This window comes from Mobula hypostoma, chromosome 20 (genome assembly GCF_963921235.1).
Source record: "Mobula hypostoma chromosome 20, sMobHyp1.1, whole genome shotgun sequence".
Lineage (NCBI taxonomy): Eukaryota > Metazoa > Chordata > Chondrichthyes > Myliobatiformes > Myliobatidae > Mobula > Mobula hypostoma.
In genome coordinates, this window is record NC_086116.1 from 43237391 (window position 1) to 43263292 (window position 25902).

General features: G+C 43.2%; 1 long non-coding RNA gene across 1 annotated transcript in view; it reads left to right on the plus strand.

Moving 5' to 3' along the window:
- The first annotated feature begins 2162 nt into the window (after nt 1-2162).
- Nucleotides 2163-25902, plus strand: part of LOC134359583 (uncharacterized) — an 82864-nt gene continuing 59124 nt past the window's right edge. Inside the window, exon 1 of the long non-coding RNA XR_010021148.1 lies at nt 2163-2218. This is a non-coding gene — a long non-coding RNA (uncharacterized LOC134359583). The remainder of the gene's footprint in view (nt 2219-25902) is intronic.

The window sequence follows — 25902 nt, forward strand, 5'->3', positions numbered from 1 at the left end:
CTCTCTCCTTTACACCTCCACTTTGTCATCTGAGATTTTACCAACAATAACTGACAGCATTTGAGCTATACCTACCCACACAGTGCATCTGCATCTGTTAGTGGAGGCTACACTGTGAAATCCCCCCCACAAAAGGGCTGATCAAGCACATGAGAACGTAAGAAATAAACGGGAGATGGAGAGAGGCATGTTGTCCTATGAACTTTCTCCACCATTCAGTACACTCTGATCAATAACTTCAGCTTAATTCTTCCCTGAGACTAATAAGCCTAATTGAACCTTAATGCTTTGTAAAGCCTCGGCAGGTCATCTGGTCTCACTCTTTTAGAGCTATTTCTACCCACCCCTTCCTCCCACATCCTCTAAGACCTAAAACCAGCTTGTATTTTTTCTCTACCCCAGTTCCAATGAAAGGTTCCCAGACCTGAAACATGCACTGTTTCTCTCTCCACAGGTGGTGCCTCAGTGACTGAGTGTTTCATCCATTCCCTGTAGTCCAACAGAAGTCACTCCCTGAGGAAGAGTGTGTGAGTGGGAGGGAAGGAGGGAGAAAATGGGTTGTTTTGCTATTGCTGTTGTTGTGGGTTGTGTTGTCCTGCGGGTGTGCTAGGTTGGTGCCGGAATACGTGGTGACACGAGGGGCCTGCCCCGGCACAACTTTAGGTTGTGTTGGTTGTTAATATAGACGACGATTTTCACTTTATGTTTCAATGTACATGTGATAAATACATTAATCTGAATCTGATGTCTTATCTCAGTCCCAATAAACAATATCTTAGCACCTACAGCCCCCTACGGAAGAGAATTTTAGGTGATCAGAATCCACTGAGAGATGAAATTCTTCTTGTTACAGATTTAAATAGGATACACCATGGGAACCATACTGTTTTGTCAGTCTCCTTTCCTTTCTCATTTCCGAATTTAACCTCTTCTCCCTCGGAGGCCTTGCTGCCTCCTGCCAAGGCCCTCAGGTCAGGATTTGTTTACTGTGGAGAAGCTGCGCCAGAACAAGGGAACAACACCGTTCATTTCAATCTTGGGGTAATGCATTCAAAATGGGCTGTTGCTCATGTTGCAGCCGAGCAAGAGGGGTCTGCATTTGGAATATTGTGTTCAGTTTTGGTCACCCTGCTAGAGGAAGGAAGCCACAAGGCTGGGAAGAGTGCAAGGAGATTTATAAGGATGTTTCTGGGATTCCAGAGACTGAGTTACGGAGCAAGTGAGGACTTTTTCCAATGAAGAGTAAAAGATTGAGAGTTGATCGAGTAGAAGTGTATAAAATATGGTTGGGGGTGTAGGAGGGTAAATGCACACAATGTTTTCACAGGGTTGGGGAATCAAGCACTAGAGGGCATGGATTTAAGGTAAGAGGGAAAAGATTAAATGGAAACTTTGGGGCAACTATTGTTTTTGCACTGAGACCAGTGCATATATGGAATGAGCTGCCAGAGGACGTGGTTGAGGCACAGACAATACAGCATTTAAAAGGGTATGGGGTACAGAGAAAGGTTTAGAGGGACAGGGACCAAACACAGGCAAATGGACCAAGCTTAGGTGGGAATCTTGGTCAGCATGCACCGAAAGAGCTGAAATGCCTGTTCCATGCAATCTGACTCTATGACCCATGGATTGCAATAAATCCTCCCTAAAACTCTTCACCCACTCATCATGTCCTCCTCATTGAAGACTCTCCTTAAAACTACTAATTAAATTTTTATATAATAAAAAGTCATTGGCCTGAACTTATCTCTCACAGCAGATGTATCAAATGTTGGAGATTAACCAGAATCCACTTATATGCATTACTATTGGTTTGCATTTCATTTATTGGGATGACTCTTACAGAACAAAAACAAATCAAGAAAACAGCTGGAATTTGCTTTGTTTATTTGGGACAATATGCCACGTATCTGGGGCAAGAGACTTGCAGAACATTTTCTAACTAGTGTCAGACACGTGCACATCATGTGGCCATTTGGCACTACAATGTGCTTAGAGTGAACGGTTTTTAAATAGCATCAGGTACTTGTGTTTGTGTTAAAAAAGGCAGTGAGTTCTGTCCCTGATAGTTGGCAAAGAATAAGCAGCAAGACAATTCAGAACTGTTTTCTCCACTGCGGTTTCAAGCATTCAGACTTGGAAATGTTAGGAACGGCCGGGAATGAAAATGAAACAATTTGACTACTTCTACAAGTTAGGAACTACAAAGAATTTGAAGGTACCGACAAGCATCTTGAATTTTACCTTTGGTCCCCACCGGACGCTCAGCTCTCACTGTGGCTTCAAGTAGCTGTTTGCTTGTGACAGAGGCCACACCCCGGTAAATGCATTGACGGGCAGGCTAAACCGAGTGAGGTTAGCCAGGGAACCTCATACCCCAGTGAGATAGTGACATGCCTTTTAAGCACCATTCCTTGTAATCTCTATACTGTTGTGCAAGAATATCCCAGGAGATCAGCATTTTGATAGATACTCAAACCACTCTGTCTGGCACCAACAATTATTCCATGGTCAAAGAGACTTAGATCACATTTCTTCCTTATTTTGACATTTGGTCTGAACAACTGATCCTCTAGACCATGTCTGCATACTTGTATGTATTGAATTGCTGCCACCTGTTTGGCTGATCAGATACTTGCATTAACGAGCAGATGTACAGGTATATCTAGTAAAGAATAATGATGTCATTATAATTTACAGCACATTACTTAATTATACACATATACATTACATACCTTAACACAGAGGGAATGAGGAAAATGAATTAACTGTCAAAAGAACTGAAGAAAAGTCTTAAACTAACTAAGAAATTGTATCAGGGTGATGATGTATACAAATAGTTGATTGGTGGGTTTGCCTGTGTTGCTTTCAGTGCAATATAATCCAACCTCCCTGAATTTAATATACCTCTGGGAATGGTCTCAGACGGGTAGCTTTGCAAAACGTTCTCTGGGATTTCATTAATACCTACTTCTGAGACTGTAGTTTAATTTGTACCAATAATTCGTACCATAATTTTGGCCATGACAAATAACATAGGTAGACAGAAACAGCACAAAGACAACAGACTGCACTATTGCTTAAAATAACATAAATTCAGATAGTACTCATCATTCTTGCTTCTCTTTGATACTCCTTTGAAGTGCCGATAGAATTAATTTATTAAGCATTCATTGCCAATTGACCTGTAACTTAGGGACACAAATTTAATGCTTCCTTTGATTGAATTATATGTTTTTCTTCTGAATTAGGTTTATGAACCTGTGAAAAATCTAATCCATTATTAAATGATTTGCAACACAGATTGGCATAGGTACAAAGGTGTCTAACTCAGTTTTGATATCAACCTGTACAGACACGGTAGCGGAGTGTTTAAAGTAATGCCATTGCAGTGCTAGTGACACAGGTTCAATTCCCGCTGCAGTCTGTAAGGAGTTTATACATTCTTGCTGTGCACACATGAGTTTCCCCCGGGTGCTCTGGTTTCCTCCCACATTCCAAAGATGCTGAGATTAGTAGGTCAATGGGACACAAAGGTGTAATTGGGTGAGTGGGTTCATTGGGTTGGAAGGGCCTTTTACCGTGCTGTATCTCTAAAGAATTAAACAATCTTGCGTCATTTCTGGGGATTAGAAAAGATAAGCTTATGTTTGAAAATTGCTAGATTTAAACATTAAATTAGAGGATTTATATACTGAAATTTTATGCTCCAATCATTACTATTGATGAAAAATATATCATTGTAGTGGAACTGAAAACTTGGAGAGGAGGTAAAGAAAAGACAAAGGAAAAAGCAGTTGAAGTTGTCTTCGCTGTCAGACTAGAGATAACAAAACCTCCAGTGATAACAATTAACCTAAAACATAGCCAAATTCAAGTGGTACAACATCTAATACAGTAAACAAAAAACTTTTCTAGAAAAATACAGAAGCAACTGAATTGTTGTTCCTTTTCACACCTTCTAGTGCATGGGGTGGCACTTCTGTAGCATTTGACTGTTTTTTACAAGGCCGAGTTGCTAACTCAATGCGCAACCCAGCACGGCTGGAAAGTGTGCTACTGTATTGTAATCGCTAGAAAACTCACTGGATAATTACATGCATATAGGGGATTATATAAAAATACTAGCCTGCATAGGGAAGTTAGACTATAAGAAGAACAAACAATTATATACTCCTATTCAACATTATATTGATGATCAGATTGAAATAGACAAATTTCTTACAATGCTTGAATGAGTGGATATGGAACTATCTGAGGGGTAGGTTTTTAATTCTAAGGGTGATGTGCATATGGAATGAGCAGCCAGAGGAAGTGGTAGAGGAGGGTACAACTACAAAAAGAGATTTGCAGAGACACATGGACAGGAAAGGTTTGGAGGGATCAGGTCAAACACAGGCAAATGGGACTAGCTCAGGTAGGCAACTTGATCAGCACAGACATCCTTTCCAATCCATGTGGGCAACTCAATGCCTTGGACTATGATTCAGTCTCTTCAAAGGAGGAGGGATGGTGGATGAATCAGTGGAAAGTTAATGAACATGTAAGAGGAAGGTGGTGACAGAGAAGTAGATTGGGGAATGGGATTGATAAGATTTCTCTGAGAGCTGATATGGATTCAATGGACCCATGGCCTTCTACATTGTAAGGAGATTTAAGAAAACTTACATTATCACTGATGGCCAGAATAGTGAAAAATTTCTCCAGACCTTCCCTAATACCCGTTGGGACCTAAAACCTTGTTCAAACAATACTATATTTCTAATGCATTTGCAACAATTTGTAATATTTTATGTGGATGTAGTTTCACAGGGAAGGACATAGCAAAGGAAGAGTTTGCTCCCGTCACTGGGACTAGCATACACTCAGCCACCACTCTTTTAGGTACACCTGTACATCTGTTCATTAATGCAAATATCTAATTAGCAAATCATGTGGCAGCAACTCAATGCATAAAAGCATGCAGACATGGTCAAGAGGGTCAGTTGTTTTTCAGACCAAACATCAGGATGGGGGGAAGAAATGTGATCTAAGTGACTTTGACTGTGGAATGGTGTCAGATGGAGTGATTTAAGTATCACAGAAACTGCTGTTCTCCTGGGATTTTCCTACACAAGAGTTTACAGAGAATAGTGGGTGAAACAATAATCTGTAAGCTTTCCCCGTGATTATGTGGGTTTCATCTGGGCGCTCTGGTTTCCTCCCATATTCCAAAGCCATACGAGTGAGGGTAAACGAGTATGGGCTTGCTATGTTTGCACCAGAGGTGTGGATCACTTGTGTTGGTCCCAGTGCATGTTCGGATTGTGTAGGATGCAAATGACACATTGACACATTTCACTGTCTGTTACAATGTACAGGTGACAAATAAAGCTTATCCTTGTCTATATCTATACCCCTTCCTCCAAACTCCAAATAAACTACCATGTATTCCTTTTCTCTCTTGAATTTCACACTACTCCAGCTGTGTATCAATCTTGGATATGGTAGGGCCCTTTAACACTCCTCAGTATTAGTAAAGGCATCCATTAGTCTTGCGAGAGCATGGATCTACGCCTGGAAAGTCTTCGCTCTCCAGGGCACAGGTTGGGCAAGGTTGTATGGAAGACCAGCAGTTGCCCATGCTGCAAGTCTCCCCACTCCACGACACCAATGTTGTCCAAGGGAAGGGCATTAGGACCCATACAGCTTGGCACCAGTGTCATCGCAGAGCAATGTGTGATTAAGTGCCTTGCTCAAGGACACAAAACGTTGCCTCGGCTGGGGCTTGAACTCACAACCTTCAGGTCACTAGTCCAATGCCTTAACCACTTGGCCACGTGCCCACACAGTATTAGTTGCAACATTACTGGGCTTGAAGTTTCAGGACCACTGGTGCTGTAAAGTGAAGGTGTTAACTGCTATGCTATCCTGCTGCCTGTTTATAATTTTTACTCCTAGGTTTGTCTTATTGTTGCTACTTCAGATATAGTATGAAGGAGTGACATTTACATTGGTTTTTTGGCGTACCCTTCATGTATAATAAGTATAGTAGGTCCTGGTAGATTCCTATTTCTTCATGACCGGGATAGAAGTAATAGTGATATTGGAAGTTTAAATTCTGTAATGTTACAGCATCACCTGTTTAGATACCAGGGTAAATGGGCTGAAGGAAAGGGAATTCATGTGGATCAGAATTCCTTGAGATTTAAATTCACTTTTAAGTAGAATGCCTTAATTTAGAGAGAGCGACAGGGCAAAACGGGTCCTCCAGCCCAACAAACCACACCACCCAACAAACCACCCGTTTAACCCCAGCCTAACCAATGGACGATTTACAATGGCCACTTTATCTACTAACTGGTAATGTGGAAGGAAACCCATGTGACCGAGGAAACTCGCGCACTCACCGGAAAGATACGCAAACTTCTTACACACAGTATCGGAAATGAACTCCAAATCCCAATGCCCCAAGCATCGTGCTAACCGCCACGCTCCAATAGCATTGTATCTGTTGTTTATCCATAACCAGAGAACATGGAGCTAATCTGGGAGGACGTCAGTCTTAAATTCCGTAAAGGAAATATTGGAATTATCCTAGAAACTTAAGAGTCTGTTGACGCTGGAATCCAGGGCAAGGAACATCCTGCTGGAGGACCCGATGCAGAGTTTTCACCCTGCTTGACACGCTAAGTTCCTTCAGCAGGTTGGTTGTGCAGCGGAACTGTCCTCAATGGTTTCAAAGGAAGTTTTTGTAAGGCAAAAATAGAGTAGACAGCCGCTATCTTTTCCCCATGATCTCGTACCAGAGCATTTTAGGCAAGGAGTGGGGGGGTGTAATTTCAACGTTGTGCAGGATAAGATATTTTTACTCAGAGAATGGCAGGTGCCTGGAATATACTGTCTTGAGTGGTGGTGGAGGCAGTTACCATAAAGATGGTTAAGAGGCTCTTTTATGAGGCATATGAATATGGAGGAATATGAACTATGTGCAGGCAGAAGGGATTAGTTTAACTAGATGCCTCTTGCTTAATTAGTCTGGGACAACATTGTGGGCCGAAGGGCTGTGCTGTACTGTTCTATTGTTATGCTGAAGGGCTGTCCTGGGCTGTACTTTTGTATATTCTAAGCTCTGTTTAGAATGTTCTGAATATCTCTCCTCACATTTTGCACAATGAAATTACACTTTTGTTTTTCTGATACAGGGACTGGAAATTGAAGTAGGTAAAACTCAGCAATTTAACATTACAAATTTTACTGCAAAAAAAAAGAACATTCTTCTAAAATAAGCTCAGTCTTACAGAACTCATTACATGGGAATGCATCACCTGAATCTCATGGGGAATACTATCAGACTAAGTGTGCACTGTACCTCCTCAATTTAAACAGCTTACTGCCGAGTGAAAATCCGCTCTTTTCAATGGCAATCACCGACATTCAGAAAAGCAAAGAAATACCGGTGCTTGAAAGAGGAGATAAAAATTGAAAATACTGAATCAGAATCAGGTTTATTATCACTGACGTGTGACGCGAAATTTGTTGTTTTGCAGCAGTGGTACAGTGCAATACTTTAAAATGACCCAACATTGCAATAAGAAAAACAAATCTTGCAAAAAAGCATAATATTGAGATAAACACAAACAGGTGTATTATCACTGCCTTATATGATGTGAAATTTGTAGTCTTGCGGCAGCAATAAAATGCAAAACACAAAATTACTATAACTTACAAAATAAACAGTGTAAAAGAAAGGAATAACAGGATAGTCTTCGTGGGTTCATAGAGCATTCAGAATTCTGACGGTACAGGGTAAGCAGCTGTTCCTAAAACATTGAGTGTGCATCTTCAGGCTCCTGTATCGTCTCCTGGATGGTAGTAATGAGAAGCGTGCGTAACGCAGATGGTGAGATTCCTTCATGATGGATGTCACCTTCTTAAGGCATCAGCTTTTGAAGATGTCTTCAATGGTGGGAAGGTTAATGCTCATGATGGACCTTTCTGAGTTTAGCGCCCTCTGGAGCCTTTTCTGGTCCTGTGCATTGGGGCCAACGTATCAGGTGATGATGATGGAACCAGTCAGAATGCTCTCCACGGTGCATCTGTACAAGGTGGCACACCAAATACTGGTATTCGGTGACCGACTGGAAATACTCAGGCAGTCAGGTAGCATCTGTGCAGCAGAATTAATTTTTCAGGTTGACGGTGTTTCAGAATTAAACTAAATCTTAAATCTCAGAAATTCAAAGTTATCGCGTGAATGGCAACACCTCCACTCACAAGTTGCTGTCTATATTAGCAACTATCCTCATCTTATCATATTCCTTTTTTGTTAATAGATCGACATTACCTATGGGAAAAATATCAATCAGCTTGCAAGAGTATGGAGAATACTTACAAGGATATTGCTGGACCTTGAGGACCTGAGTTATTGGGAACATTTTTTTCCCTGGGATGTAGGAGAATGAGGGAAGATTTGATAGAGGTATACAAAATCATGAGGGGCTCTGACAGGATAAATGCAAGCAGGCTTTATTCTCAAGGGCATTCATCAAGTGTAAGACATATAAGACCATAAGACATAGCAGAATTAGATCACTCAGCTCATCGAGTCTGTTCCACCATTCAATCCTGGCTGATTTATTTTCCCTCTCAACGTCATTCTCTCACCTTCTCTAGTAACCTTTGTTACCCCTACTAAACAAGAACTTATAGACCTCTACTTTGAATATACCAAATAAAATGGTCTCCAACACTATCTGTGGCAGTGAATTCTGGCTAAAGAAATTCCTCCTCGTCTCTGTTCTAAAGGGACATCTTCTATTCTGAGGCTGTGCCCTCTGTCCTAGACTCTCGCACTATTGGAATCATGTGGCCAACTCCTGCTCCTGTTTCTTGTGTTCTTGTATCCCTCTAAACCTTTCTTATCTATGTACCTGTCCTTTTGTTGGCGCGTGGCCAAGTGGCTAAGGCGTTAGTCTAGTGATCTGAAGGTGGCTAGTTCGAACCTCAGCTGAGGCAGCGTGTTGTGTCCTTGAGCAAGGCACTTAACCACACATTGCTCTGCGACGACACCGGTGCCAAGCTGTATCAGACCTAGTGCCCTTCCCTTGGACAATATCAGTGGCGTGGAGAGGGGAGACTTGCAGCATGGGCAACTGCTGGTCCTCCATACAACCTTGCCCAGGCCTGAGCCCTGGAAACCTCCCAAGGCACAAATCCATGGTCTCATGAGACTAACGGATGCCTATTAAGTGCCTTTTAATTGTTGTTAATCTACCTTCCTCAACCACTTCTTTTGGCAGTTTGTCCCATCTATGTAGCACCTAATGCGTGAAGAAGTTGCCCCTTAGGTTTTTATTTTTAAAAAACCTGGCCGCTCAATTTGAACCTACGCTCACTAGTTCTTGATTTCCCCAACCCTGGAGAAAATAAAGACGTCGGGTGTTCACCCATCTATGCCCCTCATGATTTTATTGACCTCTATAATATCACGCTTAATTCTCCTACACTCCAGTGAATTAAGTTCCAACCTGCTCAACCTCTCTCCATAACTCAGTCCCTCAAATCCTGGCAACATTCTTGTAAATTTCCTCTGCTTAACAGTGTCAATCCTCTAGCAGAGTGACCAAAACCGAACACAAACCTATATATTTATTTACTTAGAGATACAGCACAGTAACAGGCCTGTCTGGGTCAAAGAGACCCCACTGCCCAATTTCACCAGTGTGACCATTTAACCTATATGCCTTAGGAACCTAACGTTCCTCCCACAGGGTCAGCATTGCATTGTGGGCTGAAGGGCCTATACTGTTCTAGCTTCTAAACTGAAGCACCCAAAGGAAACACATGTGGTCACGGGGATAATGTACAAACTCCTTACAGACTGCGGCAGGACTGAACACGGGTCACTGGGACCGTAATAATGCTATGCTAATCGCTAAGTTACCGTGCCAACCCCAATGCTCTCTAGCTCATTTCTGTGTGCATTCACCCTATGTATGTCCCTCATGATTTTATACCCTCATTCTCTTGTGCTCCAGTGTCCAGGTCCCATCCTGCCCAGCTTCCTTCAATAAACTCGGTCCCTCAAGCCCTGGCATCATCCAAAGATTATGTAAGGTGATAAGAAATAAGAAATAGGGGCAGGAGTCAGCCATCTGGCCCGTCGAGCCTGCTCTGCCATTCAATAAGGTCATGGCTGATCTGGCCATTGTCTCATCTCCACCTACCTGCCTTTCCCCCATAACCTTTAATTCGCCTGGCAGCTTCCTCTGGTGATGCAGTCAGAGCTGAAATAAATCAACATGATTGTCACACCAAAATCCGTGTTACAGGCTGCCAAATGCGTTGTACTTTCATACATCTTACAGGCCAGCAGTTATTGATTTTATTTTTCCCTGTTCCCATAGTTGCAAGTGACATTTTGTGAGCGGCACCAGGTGCAGCTATAGATCCACCTGCGGGCTAGCTCGTACAGCACAGAAACAGGTACGTAATTCCAGCCTGCCCTCGAGCACACACTCATCTAAAGATGATCTTTACTTGTCACATGTACATCGAAACATACAGTGAAATGCGGTGTCTACATCAATGACCAACTCATTCTGAGGATTGTGCTGGGGGCAGCCCACAAGCGTGGCCATGCCTCCAGCACCAACATAGCATGCCCCCGATTCATTAACCATAACCTACACATCTTTGGAATGTAGGAAGAAACCGGAACACCCAGAGGCAATTCACGCGGCCACGGGGAGAATGTACAAACTCCTTACAGGCAGCGGGGGAATCAAATCCTGATCAGTGATCGTTGATACTGTAAAGCCATTGTGCTAACCACATCACTACAATGCTGCTCCTAATCTGATAACAATTGCATCCTATTCTCCCCACATCCCCTCAACCCCATCAGTTCCCTCCATGTCCTGCTTATTTCGTTGCGTTTCCAACCTGTACGCCTTCGGGACATGGGACGAACCAGAGAGAGGGCAGGAGGTTACCAAGCACCATTCACACAATGCTGGAGGAGTTCAGCAGGTCAGGCAGCATCTATGAAGAGGAGTGAGCAGTCAGGCTGAGATCGTTCATTACGTTGACGTCACAGAGAATGTGAAAACTCCACAGAGAAAGGCTTGATCCCATGTCACTAAAGCTGCTCTAATGGACTCTGCTATTGGTTCTGGAACCTCTATAAGGTCACCCGAAGATCGCTCTATAAGGGTGATACAGTAGCATGGAGATTAGCATCATACTTCACAGTGCCAGCAACCATGATCGGGGTTCAATTCCTGCCAATGTCTATAACCCACGTGTTGGCATGGGTTTCTCTAGCTGCTCCAATTTCCTCCTACATTACAAAAGTTAGGAGGGTTAGTAAGTAAGCTGTAGGCATGCAACATTGGCACCGGAAGCAGGGAGACACTTGGGGCTGCCCCCAGCACGTCCTTGGACTGTATTAGTCATTGACGCAAATGAGGCATTTCACTGTATCTTTCAATGTGCATGTGACAAATAACATTCATCTTTAATTTTGATATTTTCTCTATATATCTTATATACACTGTATTTCTTTGTAGGTTTGAGCTCAAGTCGACATGAAGGGGAGATGGAGGGGTGCTGTTCCAGCGGACATGCAAGGGAGAAGTCAGGGTGTTGCTGGTGAAGGGTCTCAGCCCGAAACCCTTTTCCATGGATGCTGCCTGGCCTGTTGAGTTCCTCCAGCATCTTGTGTGTGTTGTTCGGATTTCCAGCCTCTGCAGATCTTCTCAAGAGTGTGTTTCAAAAGGAAGTGAAAGGCGGAAAGGAATACAATCAGTTGGAGCCAGTGCAGGCTTGAAAGGAATAGGGGTGTGTGTGTGTGTGTGTGTTAGTTGGTCCTGAAATGAACACGACAGGTTGGAATACAGTGGATGTGAAACAGAGAAGAGGGGTGTGCTTTAAACAGGCATGAAGGGGTTTTAGGGCAAATGGACCATGACCAGAGTGAACCGGTCATCGGGATGGACGGAGTGAAGAAGCTATGAAGTGCAACAGCACTTGGCCTCCAACTGCAACAGGGAGAGCGGGTTGGCTGGAAGTGGTCTGCGGAAAGTGAGGAGGGGCCGGTCAGTGGGAGGTTTCTACTCCGCAGTGGAAATGACAAACTTTGAGTGGAGCCGGTCGGTTGGATGGAGCTCAGATAGATGCGGAAGGGAGAAAGTTGGGGTGGGGTGGAGTTCCCGGGGAAGTGAATGGGAGGGAGCCGGGGCGTGCCGTGCCGAAAGGGAACCTGAAAGGTGTACTCTGAGTTGGTGCATCTGTGGATGTGAAGGGGACAAGGCAGGCTGGAACCCTAGCCAGTGTGAAAGGATATTGACCTGGGGACCGTCTAGGGCAACTGGGGGTTGGAGCAGACCGAGTGAAGGTGCCACTCTGCAAGGAAGCCACCGCTGGAATCAGCCGCCGGGTGACTGGGGGCGGACTGGAAATATGGAAAATAGTGGGCACGGCAGGGGGAGATTCAAATCATTGACTACAACTCCAGTCCTCCAGTCCATGCAACATCCTTGTAAACCTCTCCTCCATCCTCCCCAGATTGGCCCTATAACAGGGTGACCCAAAACTATACATGACACTCCATGTGTGGTCCCACCAACCACTTACATAACTGCAAACTAATGTTCCTCCATCTAAACCTAGTGACCTGACTGATGAAGGCCAGCATGCTAAATGCTTTCTTCACCAGCCTGTACACTTGTGTGGCCGCATTCAGCAAACGTGCACTTGTACTCCCAGGTCCCTCCGGTCCACAAGACTCTGCCATTCCCAGTATAGGAACCTACACATCACTTCACACTTATCTAAATTGAAATCCAGAAAACAATATGCTGGAGGAACCCAGCAGGTCAAGCAACGTCTTTTGGAGGAGTGAGGGCAGAAATTTGTTAGCGTTTCAGGACAAATGGCTGAGAAGATTTTGTGGTTCTGCTGCCTCTTGAGCCTTTACATTCTGTTTCCAATTGTTTCTCTATTTTCTCGCCTCCCACCACCTCAAGTAGATATTGGACGGTGAGACAGTGTACTCTCCCAATGTTCTTGCTTCCCTGTACTTGCAGGCAGAGCAGGTCTTATGAGGATAGGCTGAGTGATCCTGGGCTTTACTCTGTGGATTGAAGGAGGAGGAGAGATGACTTGACAGAGGTGTATAAGATATTAAGTGGCAAAGATCGAGTGGACAGCCAGCGATCTTTTCCCAGTGCGGAAATGGCGAACACAAGGGGGCATAATTTTATGGTGATTGGAGGAATGTATCGGGGGGTTTCAAAGGTAGGTTTTTTACAGAGATTGGTGAGTGCATGGAATGTTCTACCAGGGGTGGTTGTAGAGGCACATACGTTAGGGACATTTAAGAAACTCTTAGGTAGGCACATGGGTGAGAGAATAACGGACTGGTGTGTAGGAGGAAAGAGTTAGATTGAGCCTAGAGTAGTTTAAAAGGTTGACACAGCATCGTGGGCTGAAGGGTCTGAACTGTGTGGTTCTGTTTTATAAGTCCTTAGTTTATTGCTGACTAGAAGTTAATAATGTTAGTATACCAGTGAATATGGAACTTATTGTCTCCGCTTCCCACAGAGCCCATCAAGGAATTGTGGCATGTTCCTCAACTTGCCAAACTAGTAATTCATTCATCCAATCCTGAGACAGGAGTCAACAGCCCACATCTGTGGAATTTAGAGTCTATCTTTCGATCACCCCTCTACACCTGGATCCCCCCTTGCTCCACCACTTCCCTCCACCTTTTTATACTGGTTTATCTTTCATTCCCACTGTAAAACATTGACTGGTTCCTCCCACAGGTGCTGCCTGATCTGCTGAATTCCTCCAGCATCTTGTTTATTGAGTTTAACCATTTCATTGAAAATTCAGAATCAGATTTAGTATCACTGCCATATGTCATGAAATTTCTTCTTTTAAGCTGCTTTTCCAGAGAGTGGCAGTTTAAAAACAGCTTCAAACAAGAAATTCTCCTGTTCCTATTTCTTATGTTCTTATGGCAGCAGTACAGTGCAATACATAATAATAAAATACTATAAATTACAATTAGAGAAATATATATATAATAAATTAAATTAAAGTGCAAAAAGCATGCAAAAATAGGTAAAAGTAGTGAGGTAGTGTACATGGGGTCATTGTCCATTTAGAAATCTGACGGTTGAGGGGAAGTAGCTGTTCCTAAAATGTTGAGTGTGTGTCTGCATGCTTCTGTGCGTCCTCGTTGATGGTAGCTATGAGAAGCTTGCTTGTCCTGATAACGTCTTAGCAATCAAGAGCAAAGGCCATTGGGTTGTTGTAAGTGCCCACCTGGTTACCAGTCAGAAAGCCTGAAGGCACATACCACCAGGCTCAAGGACAGCTTCTACCCCACTGTTATAAAACTACTAACTGGACCCTAATACGATATGTGGGTGCTTGACTTCACAGTCTATCTCGTTATGTGCTTGCATTTTTTCTGTTTACCTGCACTGCACTTTCTTTGTAGCTGTTACACTTCATTCTGCATTGCCCTATTGTTTTACCTAGTTCGATCTCTCTGATCTGTATGAACAGGTATGTAAGTCAAGCTTCTCACTGCATCTTGGCACATGTGCAGATCTTTAAGGTTTGTAACATACCATTACCAAGCTTGAGGTCTTTACCTGGTCTGGTCTTTATGTGACTCCGGACCTATAAAAGTGTGGTGGGTTCTCAACTACCTTTCGAAATGATCCAGCAATCTGTTGGGTTTCACTGATCTTGTTAAGATAAAACCTACATAAAGAACTGCATCGCTTCAGGAAGGCAGCCCTCTGTTACATTCTCAAGGGTAGTTAGACAAAAAATTATGGCTTCACCATCAACACCCACATATGACAATGCTGAAGATAGAGTAATGCAGGTACCAACAACTTGCCTTGGTCTCAGCCTCAGGATAATTTGCCTTTTCCCTTCCTCTGTTCCACCAGGTATGTTAATTCATGCTTTTCCCTTTTGCCTTTTAATTTTGCTAATTAGAAGTTCTGGGTGACAGAGTGGAGACATATCTCTACCAAAGGAGGTCTAAGGCACACCTTCCCTTTGTTAGCCTGCAGGTCACCCTTGGGCAAGGTGTAGCACCTTCTTAGCCTCCTAATCAGGGTCACATGAAGCCATGAGAGCAGGTGGTGGATGTTCATATGAGCAGCTGGTGCACATCACAAGTCCTGGTTACGTGACCACTGACGCTAGACAACCTCGGAAGAGTATTGATAATGGCTGGGGTCGCCAGTCTTGTAGGACATTGCCTAGAAGAAGGCAAGAGCAAACCACATCTGTAAAATAATTTGTCAAGAACAATCATGGTCATGGAAAAACAATAATCACCTATGACATACGACACGGCTCATAAAGAACGAACATATTAAAAGTTAGTAATGTTAACTCACAGTAGCATAGCAGGTTAGCGTTAGACTTTACAGCAGCAGCCATCAGATCAGGGTTCAATTCCCGCCACTGTCTGTAAGGAGCTTGTACGTTCTCCCTGTGGTCACGTGGGTTTCCTCTGGGTGCTCCAGTTTCCTCCCACATTCCTATGTATGCAGGTTAGGGTTAGCAAGTTGTGGGCATGCAGTACTGGCACCGGAAGCCTGCCAACACTTGCAGGCTACCCCCTTGCGCATCCTTCAACTGCGTTGGTCATTGATGTAAGCAACACATTTCGCTGCACGTGTCGACGTATAAGTGACAAATAAAGCCACTCTGAATCTCGTTGTAAATTGTCCCTGATGTGGAGATGAGTGGTAGAATCCGGGTGGAGTTGATAGAAGTATAGTGAGAATAAAATGGCATTAGTGTGGATCGGTGTAAGTGGGCAGTGGGATGTACTGTAGGGCTTGTTCCCATGCTGGATCCCTTTATGACTCTATCAGTCAAGTTTATCGTCACATGTCCAAGTGCAATGAAAACCTTGCAGCACCATCAGTGGCACACAGCGTCAGATACACAGCATTCACATGAAAAATATATGTCAAACAGAAGTTGTATCTAATTATTTAAGAAAGAACATGGTTACAACAAAAGAAGTCCATTGCAGTGCAAAGTAGTCATAACGTTACTATACTGAGTTAATGGTTCGGGTTGTGCTGGTTGGTTCGAGAAGTGAATGGTTGAAGGGAAGTAGCTGTTCCTGTACCTGGTGGGGTGGAAATTGAAGCTTCTGAACCTCCTTCCTGATGGAAGCTGCAGGTAGATGAATTGGCCCAGATAGTGGGAATCTTTGATGATGGACGTTGCCTTCCAGAGGCAGTTGCTCCTGTGTATATTAGTGATGGGGCAGTGACGTGCCCATGATGGATTAGGCTGAGACCATTGCACTCTGCAGCTTCTTAGGTTTCTGTACATTGAGTGTGCCTTACCAGACCATGATGCAACCAGTCAGGATACTTTCAGCAGTACGTCTGTAGAGGTCTGTTAGAGTGTTTGGTGATAAGCCAAACTTCCTCTGAAGCAGCTTAAATGGGAAAATCGGGCTTCGCATCCCGAGTGTGAATGTTAGAAGAGTAGAGAGTAGATGTTAGGAGAACACCACATAGTCATCTTTTGTTCTTTTTCCCAGGGTATTAATGTCAAATACCAGTGGCAATCCATTTAAGGTGAGAGAGGGAATGTTTAAAGGAGGCCTGGAACAAGCTGCCAGGTTTGGTGGTGGAAACAGGTATGACGACAGAGGCTGCTAGACAGACATGAATATGCAGGGATTGGAGATATGGATGATGTGCAGATTTAATTCAATTTGGCGTCATGTACAGCACAAATATTGCGGGATGAAGGGCCTGATGCTAGGCTGGACTGTTGTGCTCTGTATGTTCAAAACTTCGTCTGTAGGAGCTGATCAACTAGCCTCCACCAGGCCCAATAACAGCAGAGCGCATCAGAAAGGCTGAGCAGCATGTCTAGGTATAGTGTGCATCCAGCTGCCTGGTCTCATTTCCTGTTGAGCCAGCTGCCTTCACTTTCTTGAAAACTGTGATTTAATTTGCACCGCTCAGATTCAAAGTGGGGGAGGGAGATGGAGGCCACCAGTGAGGAATGAAGCCAGGTGGAATCCTCTCCAGATCTCAGATAGTGACAAGGTTACCCCAAGGTGACTGAACATCAGGACTGGCACCAAGTTGAGCTGTCAGCACTTCTCGAGCTCTGTGACCACAGAGGCTTAATATAGATCTGGCTGGCTTTAGAGTTCTTGCACCATGTGGAGTCAGGTGTTGTTAATTCTAAAGCCTGCAAAAGAATTGCAATTATATTGTGAGAGATAATTGAGAATTCTTCAGTCTCTGTCTCTGACAGTTCCATCCAAAAACCTGGTCTGGGTTTAATTGAGCATAGAACAGTAGAGCAGAGTACAGAGCCTTTGGCCCACAATCTTGTGCCAACCTACTTTAAGATCAATCAAATCCTTTCCCCCCATACAGCCCTCCATTCTTCAATAATGCATGCACCTAAATAAGAATCTTTTAAACGTCCCTGAGGCATCTGCCTCTACTACTACCCTGGTAGAGTGTTCCACACACCCATCACTTTCTGTGTAAAAAATACTACCTCTGAACCCCTCCCCCATCATACTTTGCTCCAAAAGCTTAAAATTATGCTCCCTTGTATTAGCCATTTCTGCCCTGGAGAGAAAAGAAGTTTCTGGATGTCAATTCCTTTTATGCCTCTTATCATCTTGTACACCTCTATCAAATCACCTCCCATCCTCCTTCACTCCAAAGAGAAAAGCCCTAGCTCGCTCGACCTATCCTCATAAGATATGCTCTCCAACCCAGGCAGCATCCTGGTAAGTCTTCTCTGCACTCCCTGTAAAGCTCCCACCTCCTTCCTAGAATGTCTTTCCCGTATGTCATACAGCAGGGAAACAGGCCATTTGCCCCAGCAAGAGCACAACAGTTTATTATGGCCACATGAGGTACAGTGGAGATCTTTGTTTTGCGTACCCTCCACACATACAGGTAATTTCATCACATCAGTACATCAAGGTAGTACAAGGGAAAACGATAATGGAATGCAGAATAAAGTGTTACAGTTACAGAGAAAATGCACTGTAGGCAGACAATGAAGTGCAAGGCCATGATGAGGTAGATTGTGAGGTCAAGAGGGACCGTACAATAGTCTATATCAGTGGATGGAAGCTGTCCTTGAACCTGCCAGTATGTGATTTCTGGCTTTTGCATCATCTGCCCAATGGGAGAGGAGAGAATGTCCGGGGTAGCAGGAGTCTTTGATATTTCTGGATGCTCTAACGAGGCAGCGAGAAGTATAGACAGGGTCCAGAGAGGGGATCTGGTTTCCATGATGTGCTGAGCTGTGTCCACAACTCTGCCATTTCTTGCCGTCATGGGCAGAGCAGTTGCCGTGCCAAGCCATGGTGCATCCATATAGAATGCTTTCTACGATGCATTGATAACAAAAAGGTGAGGCTCAAAGAAGACATGCTAAATTTGTTTAGCCTCCTGAAGAAGTAGAGGAATCGTGGTTGGACCAGAGTGGGCTTTTGATGACCTTCACTCCAAGAACTTGAGGCCTTCAGCTCTCTTGACCTCTGTACCATTGATGTAACGTTTGTGCCAATCCAATTTCATTCTCCTCACTTCCCCTCAGCTAAGCCAGATTCTACTTACCCGTCAGGAGGCAAGTTTTATAGCAACTAGGGTGCCACATTAGCACAACACTGTAATGTTACATACCTTGTGGGTATCTTGTGACTGTCTTTTGACCATGATGTAATTGAGTATCTTGTGAGCACGGTGTAATGGTCTTGTGATGGTGGGGTGATGTAATTTTCCCGCCAATGTGAGGTCACGTGTTCTCAACAGGCATATAATGGGAAATCCCTGTAGTTACGCAGTTGATTCATTGTTTAATTCGTCGGTTACTCCGTTATGCTGCGTGTTCATCTCATGACGCAGTTTTGTTTTAAGGTGGAGTTTACCTTCTATTGTAAGTCTCATATTGGAGAGTGAAGACCTTACTAAAGTAAGGGAACCTGAAGGATTGAGTAAAGTTGATGTCGTTCGGCGGTTTCATAAAAGATCAACCTTATTGAATCTTCGTTCAGAAATAGTGGCCTGCATCTGAGATAACCCCTGTAAGAACAGGAAAGTTTGTGCAGTGTTCATTCGCCAGGGAAAAGGTCAGTTCCTTCAAGCCATTTTATTTCCTTCGTCTTGAATCCTTTGGACAGAATCAGCAGTAATGTCATGTCTTTGAAGAAAGGAATCTGTTTCCAGAGAATTGTCTCCTTATTGACTGTGTAAATCACTTGGACTTTCAAATTTACCATTTTAAGACTGTGTTCGAATTTACCACTTTAAGAACTGTTCCAGAGTTGCCGTATAGCAGTTAACTTCCGGTTAAGTTAATCGTTTGAATACTTTTTGCTATTGTTGAGCAGAGTTTAATAAACGTTTATGTTTGTTTTCAAAACCTGACTCAATTCTATATTCATTGTTGCTGGTCACATGACAGTAAGAGCTCATGGTGTCAGAGTTCAGAGTTCATTTTCTGATGCTGTCTGTAAGAAGTTTCACACGTCCTACCTGTGAGCGCATGGGTTTCCTCTGGATGTTCCAATTTCTTCCCACTGTCCAAAATCGTACCGGTCAGAAGGTTAATTGGTCATTGTAAACTGTCCCAGTGTTAAATAGGTGCTGGGCAGCGCGGCTCGTTGGGCCAGAAGGGCCTGTTCTGCACTGTATCTCTAAATGAATAAATGAAGAATAGATCTGCTGCCTAAGGTTCGATCCTGTGTGGAGTTGGTTCATTGTCCCTGTGACCCCAGGTGATCTGGATTCCTCCCACATCCCAAACACTGGCTGGTCAGTCCCCTAAATGGGCAGTGCTGATTACCCATAGTGTGTAGGCAACTGAAAGAATCTGCTGGGAAGGTCAGAGACTTTGGTAATTGGTTTATTATTGTCCCATGCACTGATCTACAGTGAAAAGCTTAGTTTGCATAGCATCGAGACAGGTACTTTATACTTTATTGTCGCCAAACAATTGATACTAGAACATACAATCATCACAGCGATATTTGATTCTGCGTTTCCTGCTCCCTGGATTACAAATATTAAATAATAAAAATAGTAAAAATTAGTAAATATAAAAATTTAAATTATAATTCATAAATAGAAAATAGAAAAAGGGAAAGTAAGGTAGTGCAAAAAAACCGAGAGGCAGGTCCGGATATTTGGAGGGTACGGCCCAGATCCGGGTCAGGATCCATTCAGCAGTCTTATCACAGTTGGAAAGAAGCTGTTCCCAAATCTGGCCGTACCATATATAAGTACATGGATGTATTAAAAAGAAAAGAGAGTGCAGATCCTGGTGTCACAGTTACAGTTCAGGTGGACAACCTAAAAGCAAAGTTCATGAACAGGATGACTGAGAGATCAAAAGTGCATCTATAGCAAATGACAATTCCATTCAAGTGGTATAGAACAATAACATAATACAGAATACAGTGAAAGTCCATTGGAGAGATTACTCCGCACCCATGCACAACCCTGGATTATATTTGCATCAGTCTTATCATCGGCTAAACATGTTTTGGCGTTTCCTGATTGAGAGTTCTCATTGCTTCCACCCCTGCCTGAGTCACACATCTGCTCACAGTCCACACACACATCGGGCAATTGGATCACTTGCCTGAGAGAGTCCACAAACACTTAGTTTATGCAAATTAACAGCCTGACTCATTTTCCTGAGGTAACTGAGAGATGGGGGGGGGGGGGGGAAAGAATAGATATTTAAATTCTACGTCGATGGTTCGGATAAAAGTCTGAGTGAACTCCGCCAACAGAGCCAGAGTCATGGAGTTACAGTGCACGGAGAAAGGCCCTCCAGCCCGGTCTGTCTGTGCTGATAAAGGTGTCAGATTCAGGTTTCTTCAAGATTCAAGATAGTTTATTGCCATTTCTATAGTACACGAGTGGAACGGAGAAATGAAATGATTGTTACTCCAAATCCGATGCAGCATAGAGAACACAATAAAGAAAAGAAAAGGGACACATCACAGGTACGTTGAAACATACAGTAAAATGTGTTATTTGCCTTAACAAACAATGCACCCAAGAATATGCTAGGGGTGGCCGATATGTGTCAGCACACATCCCAGCGACAACATAGAAAGCCCACAACATTCAGCAGAACAACACAAGGAACAACAACAACAGCAAAGCAAGCTCCTTTCCCACCCTCCTCCAGAAACTCCTATTTGCCTGTGTTTGACGCAGGTCCCGACGCAGGATTTTGACTTGAAATGAAGACAGTTCCTTTCCTCCCTCAGATTCTGTCTGATCTGCTGAGTTCCTCCAACAGATTGTGTACTGCTCCAGATTCCACCATCTGCCATCTCTTGTACCTCCAAGGTTTGGAGGGTGTGGGCCAAATTCACGCAAATGCGACTGGCTGAGGAAGGCACCACAGATGAGATGGGCCAACATGCCTATTTCCATGCTGTTTAACTCTTTGAGGAGCGTTTAATGGTTCCGGGCCTGTACTTGCTGGAGTTTAGAAGAATGAAAGGGAATCTCATTGAAATCTAACAAAATATTAAAAGGACCAGATAGAGTGGATGTTGAGAGAATGTTTCCTATAGTGGGGGAGTCTCAAACCAAAGAGACCAGCTTCAGAATAGAAAAACATCCCTTTAGCACAGAGATGAGGAAGAATTTCTTTAGCCAGATGGTGATGAATCAGCGGAAATCATTGCCACAGACAGCTGTGGAGGCTAAATCATTGAGTATATTTAAAGCAGAGGTTGATAGGTTTTTGATTAGTCAGGGCATCAAAGGTTACGGGGGGAAAAGCAAAAGAATGCAGTTGAGAGGGATAATAAATCAGCATAGAAGAATTGCCTAATTCTACTCCTGTGTCTTATGGTCTTCCAGTTATTAATTCAGAGAAGTTATCCTGGGACCAGTACGTAAGTGCCATTACAAAGTAGGCATGGCAGTTCCTCTATTTTCTTAGAAGTTGGCACAAATTCTGCACATTACCTTAAACTTCAACAAATTGGAGAGTATCCTGATTGGTTACACCATGGCCTGGTATGGAAACAATGCCCAAGAATAAAAAGTGGTAGATATGGCCCAGTCCATAAAAGGCAAAACCCTCCCCACCATTGAACACATCTACAAGGAGTGCTGCCTCAAGAAAGCACCATCCATCATCAAGGACCCCACCATCCAGGCCATGCTTTCCTCTCTTCTGTTGTCATCAGGAAGGAGGTACAGGAGCCTTTGGTTCCACACCACCAAATTTAGGAACAACTATCACCCTTCAACCCTCAGGCTCCTGAACTAGTATGGATACCTTCACTCACCTCAGCTCTCCACAACCTATGGATTCACTTTCAAGAACTCTACGATTCATGTTCTCAGTATTATTTATTTACTTATTATTATTCATTTTGTTTTTGCATTTTCAAAGTTTGTCTTCTTTTGCACATTGGTTGTCAGTTTTTGTGTGTAGTCTTTCATTGCTTCGATTCTATCTCTTTGTTCTATGCCCACAAGAAATCTAATCTCAGGGTGACGTCTAAGTACATTGAACTCTGAACTTGAATATCTCATCGTGAGCTAACTGAAAGGTATATCTTATGTCAAACATGGGATAGTATCTGCTCAAGTGAGCTGGGCTCCTTCTAAAGTATATCCAGGTGAGGACTCGGCTCTTAAATGTCCAGAAAACTCCCAGTCCTAAATCTCTCAAGCAGTCTAAAGCTGCATAAATTTACACTTACATTTATACGAGAGCATATATAAGATTTATTCCTGATTCAGTAAGGCAGTTTTATGCTTAATTAGCTCTGTATTTAGTGGCAGCGCGCTGTGTTAATACTAAAGCAACAGCAACTGCATTTTATGTTAGTATGTAGGTTAGTAGACCATACAGGTAATAATACCAGGCCAAATACCTGAATGGCAAAGGCTTTTAAATTACTTCAGCTATTTGCTATGCTAACGTGCACAGAATATAGAATGGAACAAGGCTTCAAACCACTCATCCAGCAGCCTAGCTCTTAATGCAATGAAAATTCATGTCTATCATTATGGCTTCAATGGATATTGGAGAATTTTCCATTCAAGGGAATGTCTATTTTATTGTGAAACTGAAAGAGAAAATGCTGGAAACATTCAGCATGTCAGGCAGCAGCCAGAGAGAGAGTCATTATTTAATATTTTACGAACAGCTTCTTCCTCTCCAGCTTTAGATTTCCAAACAATTCATGATCCCATGAACTCAACATCTTCATTCACACTATTTATTTATTAAAGTTTTTTTTTAAAGATTAGCTTTATTTATCACACGTACTTCGAAACACAGTGAAATGTGTTGTTTGCTTCAAATCAAATCAGCGAGGACGTGTAGGGGCAGCCTGCAAGTGCCACCACACTTCCGGCGTTAATATAGCATGCCCACAGCTGACGACCCCTAACTGTACATCTTTGGAATGTGGGAGGAAACTGGAACACCCAGAGGAAACCTACATGGCCATGGGAAGAACATGCATGCTCCTTACAGATAGCGGTGTGAATTGAACCCCCCCATCGGTGATCAGTGGCACTGTAAAGCAATGGGCTAGCCACTATGCTACCATACCACACCCCACTTATAGTAATTAGATTAGATTAGATTATGAGGACACACAGTCCTCTTTTATTGTCATTTAGTAATGCATGCGTTAAGAAATGATACAATATTCCTCCAGTGTGCTATCACAGAAACACAGGACAGACCAAGACTGAAAGACTGACAAAAACCACATAATTATAACATATAGTTACAACAGTGCAAGCAATACCGTAACTTGATAAAGAACAGGCCGTGAGCATGGTAAAAAGTTCAGTCTCTCGAAAGTCCCACATCTCATGCAGATAGGAGAAGGAAGAAAACTCTCCCTGCCATACCCGACCGCAGTCCGACTCTGAGTCGTTCAAAAACTTCAAGCTCCGACCAGCCCTCCGACACCGAGTACTGAGCACCATCTCTGCCGAACGCTTCGACCCCAGCCCCAGTCGCCAGCTGCAGGAAAAGCCAAGGATTTTGGGGCCTTCCCTCTGGAGATTCTCGATCGCACAGTAGCAGCGGCAGCGAACCGGGCATTTCAGAAGTTACTCCAGATGTTCCTCCGTGCTCTCACAGCTGTCTCCATCAAATCAGAATTGTGCATGGTCCCTATTTAACAGATACGATATAATTTCACTGGAGAGGCTACACGTGCTGCGTCACGCTGTCATCTTCTCCTCCCTCCTATAGTAATTTTCACCTATAGTAATTTATATATATTAAACTATACTGTTACCACAAAACTACACATTTCACAACATATGTCAGTGATAATAAATCTGGTTATGACTCTGATTATTTTGGGGCAACAATCCATCACTGAGCGTAGCCCATACATTCATAAAGAAGCAGAACTAACCTTTCAGGATCTCTCATGGGGAGTGGAGGCATTAACCTGAAATGCAAATCTATTTCTCTTGGTTTTGCATGCCCATACATATATTTTGTAACATTCCTTCGAGATAGAATGTGAGAAGGGCAGTAACAGAATGCAGAATAAAGTGTCACAGTTACAAAGAAAGTGCATTGCAGGCAGACAATAAGGAGCAAGGCCATAATGAGGTAGATTATGAGGTCAAGAGTCCATCTTATCATACTTATTGTATCTTATTGTACTTATCATGGTAGAAGCCGTTCTTGAGCCTGGTGGTGCATGTTTATAGGCCTTTGTATCTTCTGCCTGAAGGGAGGGGTCTGAAAAGAGAATGTCTGGGATGAGTAGGACCTTTGATGATATTCAACTCTCTACTGAGACAGCAGGAGGTAATTAAGGGATGAATATGTGCTATGACACGGGAGAGGAACTACAATCTGGCATCTCATTAGCAAGGGTGTCAAAGGTTCCTGGGAGAAGGCAGGAGGATAGGGTTGAGAGGAAAAATAAATCAGTCATGATGGAATGGTGGAGCAGACTGGATGGGTGAATGGCCTAGTTCTGCTTCTTTGTCTTATGGTCTTATGATCCACAGATGCTGCCTGACCTGCTGAGTGTTTCCAATGTTGTGTTTTTATTATCAAATTTAGTGCTTATTGACTTAAGTGACTGATGTCTTTTTTTCTCAAAAGAAATGCAATTTTCTCCTTTTGGAACCTGTTCTGACAGCAAATCCCAACCCACAGAGTCCTAAGACAACATTGTGGCTAACAAATGCTTCCTTCCATCCTGAAATTTGTTCAGTTCACTATAACTTCTCTGATTAAAAGGCATTATTTCTCTGTGTTTCAATTCAAAGGCAGTAAAAGAGACTGGGTATATCAAAGTCTGTGGATAAGGCATTCAGTTACAGGAAAATAAGAACTGGTATCTCAAAAATGCAATCGGAAGGAAATAAAGTGAAGAAAATTTTATTTACTTTGAACTTTAGAGTGCAGGGAAGAGTCTCACTCTAACATCCCATCTGAGTGGTGGGATCTCCAATGGTTCAGCACTCGCCCAGCACTGCCTATGCTTTGTTTCAGTCTTTTAGAAGATGCATACTCAGAACAGATTATTACTTGGGAGTAGAATGAGACGTAATGAAGAAGAGCAAATATCTTTGAAGGAGACTGGAGTTAAAATCCTGGAGGATAACTCTGTGCAGAGCTGGGGGTGCGCTACACCACTGGAGATAGCATCATTCAGATGGGATGTTAGAGTGAGAGTCTTTGCACTTTAAAGTTCGAAGTAAATTTATTATCAAAGTACATATACAGTATAATACCTTGAGATTCATTTTTTTGTGGGCACCCAGGACATCTTCAAGGAGCTGTTTCTCAGAAAGGCAGCGTCCATTATTAAGGACCTCCAGCACCCAGGGCATGCCC